At 37.1% G+C, this 12,507-nt stretch overlaps 1 protein-coding gene across 4 annotated transcripts in view; it reads right to left on the bottom strand.

Moving 5' to 3' along the window:
* Window positions 1–12,507, bottom strand: part of LARGE1 (LARGE xylosyl- and glucuronyltransferase 1) — a 277,081-nt gene that overhangs the window by 252,020 nt on the left and 12,554 nt on the right. Inside the window, exon 3 of one of the 4 annotated variants that reach the window (XM_062602676.1) lies at window positions 6,691–6,848. The exons of the other annotated variants lie outside the window; for them this stretch is intronic. The gene's annotated coding sequence lies outside the window, so the exon portion shown is untranslated. The remainder of the gene's footprint in view (window positions 1–6,690; window positions 6,849–12,507) is intronic. 4 annotated transcript variants of the gene reach the window in all.

Here is a 12,507-nt window from a genome sequence, read left to right as displayed (position 1 = left end):
CACGGAAAAATGAATTTTCAAGGTAGGACTTAAAAGTATTTGTATTCATACTTTTGTACTGCATGAACACAGGGAGCAAGGGGACTCTTCCTCTCTAAATGGGCTCGCACTGTCATCCATGCATCTTCCAGGATAACTCAAAATGCTGTAAAAGTGCAAACCAGCTCAGCTCTCAAGTTCAGCCCTGCAGATCAAGATGATCACAAACTTCAGCCCTCCCTAAACAGCTGCATTGACTTTTATTTTACCACTTCCACTGCTCCTTCTCTTCTCATTCACCCTACCGCCACCATCACCAAAGAAAAAAAAAAATTCAGTTTAGTTACAAAAAACTTTTATGTATCTCTGATAGAATAAATTAAAAAAAAATAATATATATTGAATTAAAGAAGAACTCTCCTAGTATGCCAAAGCCATGAAAAGGCTTGGGTCTGGAGTGATCAGTCAGGACCAGCTAGTATTCTGATTTTGTATTTAAACAGTGTTCTGTATCTAAGCAGTGCTTACAACAATGCCAAAGAGGAGAAAATTTGATAAATACATTATTTTTTTGCAAAAGACAGCAACAAAAGCTTCCTTATCTAGTTATAGAGAGCACAAGTGGTGATTCTTAGGTTGGAGAGTATCACACAACCTTCAATACAAGGTCCTCTTTCCACTCATTTATACCTTTGCCAAAACCCCCAAATCTAAGGGGGTTTCTATGCTGTCTGCCTCCCTGAACACTGATTTTGTTAAGATTGTTACATCATGCTCTGCAATTTACAGTCTAGCACAAGGAGGTCATTTGTATAACTTCACTGATACTGGCTGAGCTTTAAACATCTCCAGTCATAAATCACTGAGCAACAAGCATTTTGTATGACCACACAACATGCAGTCGCACCACACAACATGCAATCTAACCAAAGAGGTCAATCAACATGCCTAGCCTTCAGGTGTATCAAGATGTTTTAAGGAAAGACATGGAGTAGGGTCACAGCCATTCAAATGCCCAAAATGAAACACTTCAGCCTGTAATATAGAAAATTATGCTTTTGATTGAGAAGTACCATAGAAGTTGATTCTGAAGTGTCAAAACATTCTTCAGAACAGTGTGTTCCATCAAAGTTTCAAGCTGTCAAGTCATATTGTGAGTTGAAATATCTGCTTACTATCTCCTCCAGGAAATGTCTGTACAACAGGTTTAACTAACAGCTGCATAGGAAGCCTTAATTCTGACATTTCTTAGAGTGCTTAGTTTTTAATTTTAGGGTCTTGCACGTTTTCTGTGATGCAACTTTGAGCAATTTAACAGTTCAGCAGTTATGATCCAGTACCTGTATTACTACTAGATTCCTAAATACCCATGGTTATTGTTTCATTAATTTTCTTTTATTGGCATGAAAGTGTTCCAGTATAGACGAGAATTTCACCATGCTAAACTTGACATAAACACTCCAGGGCACAGGGGATTGTCATTTTTGCCGTTTTGCATAAATTTCAGTACACATTAATAAAAAAAAAATAATCAAAAAAAAACAGAGAATTTATTCCAAGTAATTTCAATACTGATTTCCCTCTTTCACTTAGCTGGTTTTTCCTCTCTCACAGCTTGACATCAATAAGGTTTTTCAAAAGCAGTTTCTACCACTGGAGCTCAATTCTGGCTCAGACTATCAGCCACTATCAGTGCTGGAATCTCAGAGCTCAATAACATGGACCTACATTACCTCTCAAGCTTTGTGTTTCCTGCGTGGAAATCTTGAGACAACTAAAGCTGCTATGCAAAGCTGAGGAAGACACATTTTCTCCTGCAAGATGGAGGTGCATCACTGTCACGTAACATGAAATGTGATGGAACAGAGATGCTGAAGATGCATTTAGCCCATGGCTCAATTGATGCCCTCTCTCACAATGCTTAAAGGAAAGTACAATTACTATATATGTATTTTTCCACCACTTGTATCTATATTTCTGAAGGAATAAGCTAAACACTCTGAAAAAGTTCATGCTGGAACTACTGGAAAGTGTGAAGAGATTTTGCAAAAAAAAAAAACTTAAGGTCTCACGTTCTGAAAGGGTTAAATTTTCTAAAGAACATACCAGTTTTCTGGTTAAATTTTCTAAAGAACAAGCACTCAGAAACCTTTTATACAACCTCTAGCATGCTAGGAAATGTCAGCCTTTTCTCCCAGATGAGAACATGGCCATATCACATTGGTCCCTGCATCAATCACTTCCAGGGAAAATTATCGTAATTAACTGTAATTAGGTCAGAAAATGGAAGCAATTTTTCCAAAATCTCTATTCCAGCTTGGCAGAACACAGCAGCCTTCCTGCCTGCAAGAGACTTGCCTACTGTCAGTTCAAAGCCAGGTGCAAGGGAGCATCTCAGAGAGTCTCCCAAACCCGCCTCTAGTGCTGCCTCAAGGTCCTGGCAGGACTGTCAGTGGGGCAAACACTGTTCCACCACTGACTCATCATCCTTGAGCTGTTCATGGTTTACTCCAAAAAAAAAACAAAAAAAAAAACAACAGATTTCCTCCAGCCAATGGAAACATCAAAGAAAAAGCCCTAATAACAACAGCCAGAAATAAAACACAGCCTCAGTTCATGGGAATCAGCTGTGTTATGCATCCAAAGGAGATTGCACTGATTTTACCTTTACTCCATGCCATTAAAATCCACATCATTTATAATGCTTCCCAACATGCATGAAAAGGGGCTATACATGTAAAACCACATACATAAGAGGCCAAAAGAAAAAAAGAAAAAGCCAACAACAAACCCCCTTTTTCCAACCAAGGCACAAAAATTCCAGACAGATTCTTACAGACTTCATTAAACACACATATCACCCCCTCAAGGATGTTTACATGTGACCGTTTACATGTGGCAATACAAAGAGTCCAAAGATCAGATAAAAACATTGAGTGACACACACAAAATTTACAAAAGGAAGCAATTCAACACAGCAAGCCCTTTGCCGTATTTTCTGGCTTGCATACTATGGATGGTCAAGAGTTCACAAAATTTAACAAACACTTCAATTGATTACAATGATCAAGATTGAGGAAACAAACAATAAGTTATATTTCCTTAAAAGGAAAGGAAATTAACGTTTTTAAAGAAATTTCTAATGAAATCAGCAAAAGCTTCCAAAGCAAATATCATGACAATAATAGTATCCACAAAAGCAGGTTGTTCATGTGTCTAAAGGATAACAATTTAGTATTATCAGATGTAGCACTTGTTTTACAAAGCAACAAGTTCCCCAGATTTTTCATAGGCTGCCTTCTTAGAAACTATCACAACATCTTTTAACTAATAAACCAGCACAAAACAACCATTCTAATGATGGTAATTTTGTGAAACGGTAAGTCGTATCTTCTTTATATAGAAATTACTCAAAAATACAAGAACTCATAGCTCGTAAAGCATGCTATTGCTTTACAAAGTCTCCAAATAATCTGGGTTTACCCACTAACACTCATTCTCTCATAGATTTCATTAATTTAAATGTTTAAGCCTTGTACTCTCACAAGCACCAAGATACGTATGCCCAAATAATCTACACAGAGAAGACAAGATCATAGCTGTCAAGTCCATACCATGTCTCCAGAATTCCTGTTCCCTGACAAGCCAGCTTTCAGACAAACTTTTACACATCACTTAGGCATCATTAGTTGTTGTGGTTCTCAGCCTCCAAGTCTTGCTAAATTCAATTTCCAAAAATTTCAGGCCAGTTTCTACTCTGGTAGTACCATCAGGGTTGGGTTTTTTCCTCACTTGGAATGTATGTCTGTTTTCCTTGTAACCTAACAGGAAGAGAAATGGCATACATGGTATGTCGAAGTGTTTTTTTCTTGTGCTAGGATAGAGGGTCTTCCGCTTACAAGCCATCTGTGCACTGGCTTTATCAAAGCGCAGGTCTTTTGGTCTGGAAAACCATTTTCCTCCATTTTACTGCTGAGAATGTTGTCCTGGGAATGGTGTTCTTTATTATCAATACAGGCTGCGCTTTTAACTGTTCCGCTTTGTTCGGCTGTCTCTTCTGGTGCTTACACATCTACGCATTTCCATTCATACTGTATTCATAAAATCTTAGTATTTCTTTTATAAATCTCCACTTCTACACCCGTAGTGGCCAAGTGTTTCTAAGGGTGCTGTTATCTATCACATTCTGGTCATTAACACTTGTTAGTCTTGATAGATTGATCTGAGTTTTTAACTATCCATCCTGAAATGGTCATAAAGATACTATAAAGGTAGTACATAAAGGTACTGCTTTTAAAATAATTTAATGAGAAGTGTAAGAAGTCAGTAACCACTTTGCTTTGTCTTCAGATTTCCACTGGCCATAAATACATGTGCAAACTGTTGCTTTTCCCCCGCACCAGTCCCAGTATTTTGAGTAAATTAGCATAGACAGCTTGTCCAAGAGTAACACTGCAGGATTGCACATCCAAGCAGGGTAAGCCTACAATTTGACAGCACCACATATCAACTTTATGAAATTGGTATTATCAATAGGTGAAAAATGCACAATTAACTATTCTTTTTATCACGTTTTACAAGAATCCTTTAGAAGTTCCAACTCAGGAGCACTCTGAGTCTTTACACACATAATGTCCAGACCAGGTGTCACCCTAGCAGACCACCTTCCTTTAAGTTATGGTGCTGATTGACTTAGAATAAATACCCACTTGCAAGGGAACATACAGTAAAGAATTATCTCCTGCTTCTAATATCATCTTGAAATTGAAATAGAGTCCATGAGACAAAGGCAGTACTTTGGTTGTGAACCTTAACCAATACACCAGAGAGCAGAACTTTGAACTTGTGGCTAATTACTGATGGGTATGCTAGTTCAGCACGTAAAAATCACTATTACTTCAGCATGCACAGCGACAGCTCCAATTAATAGATAGAAAAACAATTCTTGGCAGAGAAAGCAAAACATGACCAAACATGCTAATGCAGCAGTCTGTTCTTGAATTCACAAGTCTGGTGAATCTTTTTAAGCCTGCATCAGGTTAAAAGAAGGAAAAAAAAAAAAGCAGTAATTTACAGCTACTGTGGATCTGAACTTCTTTTAAGATGAAGCGACTAATCTCTACCCTACCCCCTCATTTGTGTTTGCAAATTTAATAGAGAAGGTGCAAAGTAATCCTTGTTCTGTAACTTAGCATGCCACCTCTCACGGCAGAAGCGATATATGGAATGGCTCTAGCACACAATATGTTAAGATAAAAGATATGCCAAAGAGTATTTTTGGCTTGGTTTCAGGTGTTATTCCATTTCTGAAACAAAACTTTTCCTTCATCAGCCCTTTCAAGTTTTAAACACAAAACCAAAACCGTCTCAATGTTTTCCATTCACATATAGACAAATACAAATTTTTATAATATGAACAGTGCAACTGTTTAGATAAGAAGGAGATCCCTTTGGGGACTAGGAGGAAACCTCCATTACAGAGTATCACCCACGGCCATTCCAAGAAAACATTCACACAGCTAGTTTAAAGACAACTTCCAAATACCGCAAAAAATCACACATATGCTTGGAAGACAGACAGGGAGATGACTTGCATAACAGACCACTCCAAGAAAAGCTCAAGGAGGAATTTGTCAGTTTTTTAATCTTCCATGTTTTAAAGTTTTTAAGAGTGTTAGAAGCAGTCAATGGCATCAGTGAAGAGAACTGCACAGAAATGTGCCTTAGTGCAGTTTTATCTACTACTAAATCTCTTGAGGGTAACAGATGAGTACTAATCTTCTTGAGATTGATGCTGAGATTCATGCTTCAGTAGCAAGTTTCAGGGACAACTGAAAGCTGATCACATACTCCACAGATGTCAGCTGGGGGTGTTTCTAGTCAGATGCCTACCCCAAAAACAGAACAACACTTAAGTCTGAGATGCTTTGTGATCTAGCCAGTCCTGTAGTCTTCCTTCTTTCTCCTCTCCCCTTACTTTACCTCTTGCTCCTATAAAGATCATTTAGGCAAACATACAGATGAAGTGACAAATTATCATAAAATTTCCCTGAAAACTCACTTGAAATTATAAAGGATCTCCTATTATAACCAAATAATAACAGGTTATAATAAAAAAAGAAACTGAATTGCAGCTTAATGCTGCCAATGCAGGAAAGTAACAGTAGACTGCAGTTATCAAGGGAGCAGATTGTCCAAGTTCAGTTATTGATTTTCACTTTGTTCAGAAAAATATCAGGTTACTACTTGGCTTAGAGAAGAAATGAGTTAGCTTTACAGGGAAAAAGAATTTGCTTATTTCCAGAGACAGGTTAGTTTAAATTTCAATAGAGTGATTTTAAGAACTGTTATTGAAACATAACCTGTTCTTTTCCTTCAATTACAGATCATCTTGTGGGAAAATACTGTACTTTTACTGGTAATACTGAATCTTGGACCAGCCAAAAAGCAACAAGGAATTTTAGAAGGAGGGAAAAGAATAATTCCAAATAGCATCTAGGTTTTTATTCTTGCTAGAGAAGTTAATTTGAAACTTTTAGCTGGCTCCCATCTGTTGGATATAGTTATCTTTTGTTGAGAAATGCAAAGCCTTTTTTTATTCCAACTGACCTACTGTATTCAGAGAGCTACTAACAGAACGTGCTGTCATATTCTTAAGCTTTTTTTAAAAACTGCAGTTGTTTATACCACTTAAGATTTGCTACTACTAACCTCAGTATAGGTATCCAGTCTTTTGAGCTCACATAATTTTTGTTTGATTCATGCTCTTTAAATATTTTCTCAAGGTCAGCTGGGCACTTGTGTACTGTATTTTCTGAATAGTCTGTGCTTTTAATCCATGCTGATCAATTGGCTTCCTACAGAAATACCTGGAGAAGAAACCAGGACACATAACTGACAATGCAAGATAAACAATCAGTGGGTCAAACTGTGAAATGTGGTACCTTCTTTATGACTCAAAATTTCAAAAATGAAGATGGAAAATCTCAGTACTGCATACATCTTAATCATTATTTATGGATTTTTAATTCCTGGAGCCAGGAATAGCTGCTGGAATTCTAAAGCCTGATTCCATCGGGTCAAATGATCAGAGTAATTCCTCTGGCATTAACAAACATCTCATTATGAAAAAGAGACAAATGAAAATACTAAGAGATGCAGAGCAAAATTTCTGCACCCTACTCTCTTGAAAAACAAAACAAAATACCATGCACATCCATTATTATATCTCAAAAGTATATCCATCTGGAAAGTCTTGCCTTCCAGATGCTTCCCCCTACTATTTCATTGTCCTGCTAATCTCTGCAACTATCCCTAGGGGAAAAACAAAACACTACACAATTTACTGTCAGGCTAACATTTTGAAGGAAAGACAACACAAAAGGAAATATACTCTGGACAACAGTCAGCTTCAATATTACAACTGCAGAAGCAGAAAAAGAGAAGCAGATCAATTTGAATAACACTGAATGCAAAAAATGTAACAAAATGAATTCATAAAAACAAAAAGCATCTTACATGGACATAAGAGTAAAGAAGTGCATTTTCAAAAGACAAAAAACACAAATCAGTAAGGAAGCCTACCAACTTCTTCCCCTCAAACAATCAACATTTAATCACATTAATGAGGCAAACCTTCAACTATGGAGGTTTTTTTGTTTATTTGTTTGTTTTAGAGAAGTCCACAGTATGTTCTCTCCAGGCTTCAGCAGGATGACAAGGTTTCTTCTTACCAGGAGTAACCCATACACTAAAGAACCTTGCAAGCCCACCAGTGAAGCAACAGACAGTCATTTTACTAAGTTATGATAGGGTTGGACAGATTTGTAAATGAAGTCGTTCAATCCTGAAAGTCAGATCTCTTAAGTCACATGAAATGCTTGACCTTTTAGTAGCTCAGCTATCTATTTTGTACCCCTTTTTGTTCCACTGGACCACTCTAGCTAGAAACTCCACTGACTGTTGTGATTGAAACTGACTGAATGAGGGGTTCTGGTGCAGAGAGGATCTTCCCAAAAACTTACACAGTTGTCACAATAAAGAGATCTACCAAGTACTTGACCAGGGATGAGTTTTATTTCTATCAAATTCTTTTGTATGGTTGGTTTTAAGTGTGATTGAAAGTATAGCACCTCTTTCAAACCTCAAGGCACATTATAACAGTACAAGTAAGCAAAGAGTTGATTTAAAACACAGTTGTAACACACTTCTGGTATATGAATGCAAAGGGACAGTCATCAAGGAACAAAAAACGGCACTTGGTTTTACAGAGCTGTAATGCTCTTACTGTTTTACTATCTTCCATGCTCAAAAAAACCTTCAGAAGCCAGCAGCATGCAACTTGGAGAACATACTCATACCCTGTATGAAAGTTTCCACATCCCCAGGATCCCCATCCCACTTCAGCTTTACAAACTTTTTTGATTATGAGCTGCTGAAAGTATGAAAATCTGGACAGATGTAGGCAAACCAAGTGGACACAGAAGAAACCCGTAGGAATTCACACTGGTTAACCCTGTTAGGCCAAGAATATATTCTATTAAGACATGTATAAACTAAGCACCCAACAGCCAATTTGGCTGTAGCTGCCTTGGATATTATTCCAGAATCTCCCAGTACTGCCTGGCTCTCCCTTTTGCAGGTTCCTTACCAGACACAGAGAGCTATAAGATTAAATTCAAATGAGAACAATCCTTCAATTGCATGATACTAGCAATATAATTTAAAGCTTTGTCTACGCTATATAGTGTTACTTGTGAAAGATTTGGATATGTTTCCAGAGCACACTAATTCATTCTCTCCAGTCAAAGTACCTAAAATACTCCTTACACCAGCAGAGTAAGTAACAGGTAAAATCACTACACCAAGTTCGCACAACAAAATAAAATGTAGTGGTTCAAACTCGTTTTACCCTCCCATCTTGGAAACGCCACATACACACGTGTTTCAGTAAGTGAAGTAATACTTGTATCATGCATACTTGGAAAACTACCCTAAGTTACTGTGAATCAACATGCAACATCAATATTTCCTCCACATATGGAAAATATTTCAGTCATAATTCCTATCTGTAAATATACTATGTCTGAAATCTTAAAAACAAAGCCATTTGTGTTGTCACAACATGATCATCTTGAAAGTGTCCTAACTGAAAAAATTCTTCCTTTATACAGCATTCAGATAACTCAGACAGAATATATATTCCAGACAGAATATATATTCAAGAAACCTTACAGAAAGAAAAAGTATCTTCTAACTTCTATGAAGAATATAGGCCAAAAGCCCCTACTTTTTTTTTTTTTTTTAATTCTAAGTAACTTATAAATTTAGAGATGCTCTATTTCAACAGAGCTAGAGGAGACAGGTTAATTTGCTGCGGCAACTTTTACTACAGAAATATTTTTATTTGCTAAAGCATCACCCTCTACACGCAAATAGTTATCTACTAAGTCAGAACTATTTGCGTTTCTCACCACTGTTATTTCACCTCATAGATCTCTGTTCATAAAATGTTTGTCAAAACGCACTCACACATAGCACCAGGCAAAGAGGAGATGAGAGGTAGATGCTTCTACATGTTAGTGGGTGGGATGAGAAAGAAGCCAGGGAAGCAGCTTTGCATCCAATCCATTACAGCTATTTTCCTTTTAACCATCTAACAGCAACTCACAAATTCACCTGAAAAGCATTAAATCCTCTGAACTTACAAAATGATGCATTATTGAAGTCACAGCAGGGAAGCTAACTCAGTTTAGAGGACATAAAAGACTAGCTCTAGAGCAATTTTTTTCATTACCAGGTTATGGATAAAAAACAAAGGTAACGTTTTAATGTAGTGAGATGATGTGGAGTCACAGAAAAAGCAAGGCAAAGGCTGTGTTTCTTTCCAGAAGAAATTCCTTTCCAGAAAAATTCATCTCAGATACATTTTCCACCTCAAAACCAGCAAAACCAACCAGCAATATCTTAATCTCCTAGTTCCCTACTCCAGCATGTTACCTTTTTTTTCATGGATGCTTTCTTCAGCTACTTGAGTGCATGACTCTTGGAATAAGCTAGCTGTCTAAGATCTGAAACTCACTTCCACCCTTTAGAGATTCTATCACTGCAACATTTATTACTGTAAAACTGAGGCTGCAGTAAAGTCTGCAAGTTAAAGAAATAAATTCTGGTTTTCCTATATTTTTCTCTGCTTTAGATTGTTTATCTTAATATGGGCCTTTAGTGGTTGCAATGCTTGTCAAAATACACAGAGTTGCAAATTCTACTAACCTATATTCACATTTGCCAACTACACAATATATACACTGCAAGTACGGTACATATGTATCTTACTAGTGTTCCAATACATCAAAGCACAAAATTGAAGGCATTTCTGTGTAGTATCACCATGGGACAGGACTAAGTGAGCAAAAGGTCCTTATCTAGCTCCATCCAAGCCACTGAAGGTGAAATCAGAGGTGAAACGCATACAGCAAGAATGACTAAACCCACAAATGGTGCAAAATTATTTGTTTTATTACATGAATAAAAAAGACTACAGTCACACCGAACAGGCTATTACCAAATCTCGTGACAAAGCTTTCAGTCAAAAAGGACAAATAATAAAAATGAGTGCATAAATCCCAAGGACGTGGCTTAAGGCCATTATCCCAGAGGATTACAAAATGTTTTTTGAATCCTGCCTCTTTGCTTTTAGTACATCCATCTTTGTTTTAATACTTTAGCTATTATTACCAGCGGTATATGAAAACTAGAGTTCCCTGTAGTTATGAATGGCAAAAAAAAAAACCCTCTCATTCGTTAAGAGAGAATCTAGAGTATACTTTGAAGGTACATTTGATAACCTTAGATAAGAGTGTGTTTTTAATGAGTCCTACCAGTCTTGTCCAACTGTGTAATGCTTTCATTATTGAGGACTATACTGGGCATAATGGACTGTGGTTGCCAGGCATCACCATAGACCCATGGTTTTGCTGTGCTAACAGTGGTGCAATGAAGAAACTACGCCTCTCCCAAGGTACTCACATGATCCAAGGGTAAAATTAGGGAAAACAAGTGGCTAAACCAGGGAAATACAGCTGAAACACAAGAGGAAACAGGGCAAATATAGCAAACAGCAGTCACCACACATTTGGTGATGCAACAAGGGAGTAATCACTCCCAAATTACAGCACCATTTTCACTGTCGATATTCAGAACATTCATTACAGACTACAGTGTGTAAACATGGCACAGTCTTACTCGAAGACTACAGTTAAGGAAAATTGCTCAATTTACATATAGCACAGATTAGGATTTCAACCTGGACTCCCGATAAAATTGATGCTCTGTGCAACCCTAAGTGAAAATTAAAAATCCTTGGTGCAATTAAAAGATTTCACCAAGTAGCCCACAAATCTTACAGAGGTCATCACGACACCCAACGTCTGTCGAAATTACAGACATCATTAAACACACACTCCCCTCAATTTCTAAGAACACTTTCACACATAAATAAAAAAAAAAAAATCCCACAACCTAGCTTACCGTAAGCTTGGTTTTTGGAGTCAGTAATTGCGCACTTTTGGTCTCAAGGCAACAGCCTTTTCCCAGAGATACATATATACATTTGACCTAAAATGTGCATTGAAACTTAGGTTAGTAAAAAAAAAAATGAAGCTCCAAAGTGAAAGGTGGGGTCCAAAAACTAGAAGCAAAACCAGAAGTGAGAGAGTCAGTGAGGAGGTGAAGAATAAACATGAACATGCTGTTCTAATTTACTAATACAAGAAGTTGAGTACTGTTTATAAAAGCAGAATGCTTTTCTTCCTGACTGCTACACCACCATTCTCTTAATGATGAGGAAGAATGAAATTGGATTAAAATCTTCAGTACTAAATTTCTGCTTCAAAATGTTGGTGCTTTTCAGGAAGACAGCTGCTGACTCAAGTAAAAAACTAGCAAAGCTGAGTGGTAATTAAGAGATTTCATTCACAACGCAATTTCACATTTATACAGAGGGAAATGTGCTTCTTATGACATGAAATTTCCCATAGTACTGAAATGGCGAATGGAGATACCATCTAAGTCCTCCATTTGTCCTGTGAAGTAAGCCATCATTTCTTACAGAAAGTAAGCATGCACTTGAATAAAGACAACTGTTGAAGGCAAAACTTTAGAGGTAATAAATACCACTCAGAGCCAAAGACAACAGTTCTTGGAACTATTTAGGATCATTTATTCGGATCCTGTTCCAAAATTCAAGGCAACAGGCGTAATGCCATTACATTCCTATATAGTTGGAGCAAGCCTTAACGGCTCTGCAATATGCCTAATACAATTTCCCAAGTTGTATTTACAGAAATTAGACCTGTATCAGTTTACACTTTATTTCACATCAATGGTTTCAGATTGTGAATTCCTGAATGTTTTACAGATGCACAGGCAGATGGAAAAATAACACAAGAATCTGCATTTCCCACTAAGTCAAGAACTAAGAACCTTAGAAATTGTCTGCAGATCACCATTTATTGTAAAAAATTTCAT

The sequence above is a fragment of the Pezoporus occidentalis genome, unplaced genomic scaffold (genome assembly GCF_034315485.1).
Source record: "Pezoporus occidentalis ecotype Australia unplaced genomic scaffold, CSIRO_AGI_Poc_V1 ctg78, whole genome shotgun sequence".
Classification (NCBI taxonomy): domain Eukaryota; kingdom Metazoa; phylum Chordata; class Aves; order Psittaciformes; family Psittacidae; genus Pezoporus; species Pezoporus occidentalis.
This window is presented reverse-complemented; position numbering and strand designations above follow the sequence as displayed.